Consider the following 6000-nt stretch of genomic DNA (forward strand, 5'->3'; position numbering starts at 1 on the left):
CATCTAAGGCCCATTAAAATTATTACTAGTTCCCCAACTAGAATGTGAGCTCCTTTGGGGAAGAGTTATGTCTTTTATTACTAAATTTACCCCCTTGCAATGTCCAGAACAATACATAAGCACTCTAAAATATTTGTTAATCATTACATTTTTCTACACATACTGTTAAGCCAAAGATGGACTATATTTTTTAAATGTTCCTGTAGTTTATTTATTCATGTTACAACATAGTCTAAATGACTTCAGGGGAAGGAACATGTCATAAAGGTGAATTGACTAGCTCTGCTATCAACAGGAGCATATAGCATGTTGGTACAGGGAATCTCCCCACTATGTTCATGTCTAAAACAAAGACACCACATCAAAGATGGAGGAGAAATTTAGGCTTCCGAGGGAGAAGTGAGTATAAATTAATTTAATCTGGACTTTCAGTGACTCCTCTGATATAGAAGTTACTCTTAGATCTTAGACAGTAAAATTGCTGGCTTCGAAGTCAAGTAGTAAGACATTCGACCATGGCAGCTCACTTCTTAGAAGAATTTCATATCATAGGATTTAGAGCTAGACAGGACCTTAGAAATGATCCAGTCGGATACTTTATTTTTCTAGATGAGTCAACTGCAGCACAATCTCCTCCAAGTCTTGTCCTGTCTTGTCCAAAATCATAAGGTCAATTTATAGATGATACACAAACACAAATCTTCTGATGCCAAGCTTAATGTGCTTTCCATTACACCAAGATTTCCATTACATACAATTTGTGTAAAGGAACACTGGATTTGGAATCAAAGACCATGGATTCAAGCAATGGCTTTGCCATGACTTTATTATTAATTTTTAAGCCTTAGTTTTCTCATCTGTAAAATTAATAGATTGGACTAGATGACCTTCCCATGCCCTAAAAACATGGTCCTCAAGTCTTCTACAAAGGTAAAGGGTCTTAAAGCTGATTTGCTTAAATTAACATATTCATATTATTAAGTCTTCTTCTCAATACCACCCTGTGCCTACAACTCTTTCTCACATTTAACCTTCCCACTTCCACCCAATTCCTTGGCAACTCTAACAAGACCATCTCTTAATGAAGCTTTCTTTGGCTTGATCAAGAAAGAGAGACAGCCACCTTTCCTTTAACCCACTCTGTCAATAAAAATAGGACTCCCCTAGTTTTCACTTCCCTCTCTGCTCAACTGCCTTTGTCTTTCCCTTTGGTGTTGGCATCTCATCACTAAAGTCATCCGTCAAATGTGCCTATTAACAATGCAATTTGCACCTGCCTGACTGACACTTTTGAAAATTCAACACATCTTTTTCTAATCACCCACACAATTTTCACCAGCCCTTCCCACACTTACCAACATTAAAGTAAAGACGTATCTTTACTGATGGCAGCAAGAAACTACTGTCTGAAGAGGTGGGATGCCAGGAAAAGGGTGAATTTGCCATTTTTAAAAATTCACTAAAATGCTTGACTAAATAAGCATAATATCTTAGATTTGGAAAGGACCTGAGCAGTCATCTAGCCCAATTTGAATTGTGAATCCCTATAGATTATTGTTTGGGCCTCAGAATGATTTCTTTTGTGTGTGTGTGTGTGTGTGTGTGTGCCCTGACCCTGCAGGTTTTTGCTATATTATATTAAGCTTCCTATTATTGTATTAATTGTATGTGTAATATTAATATGACATTTTAGAAAGATAGCATGGCAAAGTGAATTGAGTGTTAGACTTGAAATCAGGAAACCTCTGTCCAAATTTTACTTTTAACACTTTAATAGCTGTTCCTAAACTTGCATAACAAATTACTTATCCTCTCTGGGCTTCATAATCTTTTTTTACTGTGTTATAAATGATTTGTGACCTGCATTGGTAGCAAGAGTTTCTATGACAATGAAATCAAAGATTCTTGATATAAGCTATGTGTTATATTGCTATCACATGCTGATCTACATATTGCATTCATTTTCCTAAATTTTCAGTGGTTTCCAACTGCCTTACCAAATAAAGTCAACCCTCTTCTCCTAATATTGAGTTCCCTTCATAATTATGTTATAACCCACCTTCATGACTTCATCTCCCATTCTTTCCTTTCATGCTTCCAGTACTGAAACTTAATGAATGATTGAGTACTTATCAATCACTTATTATGTGCCAAACACTATAGCTAAATTCTGGGGGTATAAGTATAAGCAAGCAAGAAAGTCCTTGCCTTCAAAGAATTTACATTTTAGGAGGAGTTGACAACATAAAAAGGAGAATTAAAAAGAGAGGGTCAATGATGGTATATAGCCAATGCCATGGTTTGAAAATATCTAGAAGGTTCATGGAGGTGTCATCCTGGGCAAGATAAATCAAAAGCCAGTCTGGGAATCAAGAGGCAGAGTATAGATTCCAGTGGGTGTGGGATAAGGAGGAAAGTAGAGGGGAACAATGTATTCCAATAGCCATGAAGGCAGCTGAAACAAGTGCCATAGAGCTTGGTCAGAAACAGAAAATGCCAAAGTCATCCACTGCATCCCAAGCCATCACCAGTGATCCTGAACTTTTGACTTGTGACCACACTTTGATGACTCTGGAAGAAAAAGTGAGGCTGATGACTTTGTGCAATTTGGCCTCACTTAAATCCAATTCACAAGCAAGTCAAGACATCAGTGTTATTAGTCTTCTTTGAAAATGAAAAATGAACAGCAATCTGGGTGATGTTGGGTAAGTCATTTCCCCCCTTAGGCCTAATTTCTTCATCTGGAATACATATATAAATGTCTAGAAATTCACAAATAATATATCTAAAGTTCTTTGCCAACCATAAAGTTCCAAGGAAAGCCATCTCTGAATTAATGAGTGTATATCCCCTATGTTCCATTTTCACATTTTACCTTATATTATGTAGTAGTAGTTATTTGGATATTCCTTTTAGCTACACTAGTATGCATTGAGATCCATGTTATTTAAGAGAGCAACTTATTCATATTTGAATCCCCCTAGGTACCTAACACATTGTTTTGCTCATAGAAGACTCTTAATATTCATAGTCGGGTACATAGATAGTCAGGGGGAAGATGGGGGGATGACATTGTCAAACCTGTGTTTTTAAAGGAAAATCACTTCAGTAGTGTTATAAAGAAAGAGAGGTCCTAGGGAGATATATAGATATCTAGTGATGTGGATGTATCTCTGTATTCTCCCTAGGTGCTGATGATGGGGGAACACTAACCTCAATCACTCTTGCTAGTTGTTATAATTTCCCCTTTCAATAAGTTGCCCAGGGAAGGACCCCAAAAGGTTAGGTGGATGGGTAACCCTTTCAGGTACAATCTGGGGTTGGATTGATTATTAATATTGGGCTCTGATTAGCCTTGGATCAAGTTTATCTGACTGCATTAGCTCCCTTCCCAAGGGTTGAGATATAAAGACCACTCAGGAAGGTACTTATTAAACACTCTTTATCTATCATCTAAATTGAGAAAAGATAATCAGGATAAGGACTGGGGATTGGAGACCCTGTCAATCTAATATCTATAATCTATAATCACTCAGGACTGGATCAACTGTAGGGAGCTGAGAAAGATGCAGATAGAGGAGTAGGGGGGGAAGGCCACTAAATTTAGCAATTAAAAGATAATTTGTTGAGCATATAGATAGCACAGTAGATAAAGCACCAGGCCTGGAGTCAGGAGAACCTGAGTTCAAATCTGACCTCAAACATTTCCTAGTTGGGTGACCGTGAACAAGTAACTTAACTACAATTGCCTATCCCTTACTACTCTTCTCTTTGAGAACTGATGCTAAGGCAGGAGGTGAGGGTTATAAAAATAAAATAATTCTTAAAAGGTTATTTATAACTTTGAAGAGAGAAGTTTTCATTGAGGGATGAATTTGGAAGTCAGATATTAAGGGGTTAAGAAGTGGGTGAGAGGAAAGGAAGAAGATAAAATGAGTGTTGATAGCTGTTTTTAGAAGTTTGACTTTGAAAAGAGGAGAGAGATATAGGATGATAGATCAATGGGCTATAAGAATTATATGAGAAAGTAAAGGTCTAAGGAATGACTTACTTAGGAAGAAACTATAGATTGGAGAAAAAGTAATAGTGGAGTCAATTTGCCTAAGAAGACAGTTGATAGGATCAAGAATCCAAGTAGTGGGGTTGTCCTTGGCAAAAAGAAGGGTCATTTATTGAGTAAAGAGGGCTAGAAGTAAAATTATGTTTGAGGTATAGGAAAGGAAAGAAGACAGAGTTCTTAGTGAATGACCTCTACTTTCTCAGTTATGTATGAAATGAGGTTTTCTGCTAAAAGAATGGAGGGAGGAATGATTTGGGAAGCTTGATGATAGATGGTTTGGAATAACTGCTGGAGGGAGTGCAATAGAAAATCCATAAGAGAGGTGTATTAAAAGATTGACTTCCCAGAATGAGGGCTCAGTTGAGATTAAATAAAATCAATTTATGATAGACCTAGTCATAATGGTCATGTAACTTCCTCTAGTAGAAGTCTTCAGAAAATGAGTAGGAACAGAAGGGGTCAATAGTTGGAATAATCTAGAGATGGACTTTGGAAATACATAAGCAGCAACAAACAAGGAATCATGCGGATTCAATAGTAGAGGAAAGTGTAAGTTTGAACTGGTTAACTATAGATTAGAAACTGATAAAGAAATAAAATGAAGTCAGAGAAGAGGTAATGACTTAGAAAAATACCAAAGGATAGAGAGACCCAAAGTGTTCAAAAAAAGACAAGCAACATCCTTTATGCCAAAATATTTGCTGATTCATTTGTGTTACCTATCTCATAAATGCAACAAACCACCATATATGAAGTACTAAGCAATAGCCCTGAATAAATATTAGATTACCTATTTATTGTAGCTATAGCATGTTTTAGAGCCAAAGGACTGATTCAAGGGGACTAAGTTGTTAGAAATTCAGAATATGAACAAATTTCCTAATATCTTTATTTTTTATTTTCTGTTTTCTCCTTGAGGCAGTTAGTTGGTGCAATGGATAGAATACTGGACCTAGTCAGTAAGAACTGAATTCAAATCCACTCATTCTACAACTGTGGGCAAGTCATTTTACCACTTTATGCCTCAATTTCCTTAACTGTAAAATGGGAATAAAATAGTACCTACCTCCCAGTATTCTTGTAAGGATAAAATGAGATAATATTTATGAAGTGCTCATTATCTGCCATATAATAGGAACTTAATGTTTGTTTCCTTCCTTCCCTTATAATCTAACATCCAGCTATAAAAAGGGATGAGCCTCCAGGCTCTGGGAAACTTAAAGATAAATATTTCATATGGCCATGATGACTGACTCCTGCCTCTATGAGGGCAGGCTCAAGAAATCTGAAAAGTTCACCTCACTCTTCTAACTTCTCTCTTCTTTTCTCATTCTGTAACTCTATCAATTATATTTTTCAAGGATCCCAAAGCACAGACAAATCTGAGAGAAAAAGTAAGGAATAATATTGTGCTTTCCTTGACACAGTGCCTGACACACAGGAAAAACTTAATAAATATTGATTGATTGATTCCGTACCAATCACTGCTCTCTGAAATTAGCCACCATGCCTCAAATGTCTCCCTGGCTCAACCCTGCAGGATCCCTTTTTACATTAACCTTCTTTTTTTGGAAGATCCAAACCAGTTACCACTTACTCACTAGTACTTCCTTATCTCCCATCCTTCCTGTACCTCTTTAGCTTCCCTTTTATGTGTTGTCTTCTCCCATTAGGCTATAATCTCCACGAGGGCAAGTATTTTCTTTTTATTTGAATTGTTTCCCCTGACACATAGTAAGGCTAATACTTACTGACTGGCTGCATGACTGGCTTGATCCCTTAAAAGTGAGAAAAACTCGTGAACTGTCAAATAAACCCAGAGATAAGATTTTTCCAATATATTAGAAAGGGAAATTAGGACTAGCCCTTTGTGGTTACACCAACACACACACACACACACACACACACACACACACACACACACACACACACTATAACTT

The sequence above is a fragment of the Gracilinanus agilis genome, chromosome 2 (assembly GCF_016433145.1).
Source record: "Gracilinanus agilis isolate LMUSP501 chromosome 2, AgileGrace, whole genome shotgun sequence".
Taxonomy (NCBI): Eukaryota; Metazoa; Chordata; class Mammalia; order Didelphimorphia; family Didelphidae; genus Gracilinanus; species Gracilinanus agilis.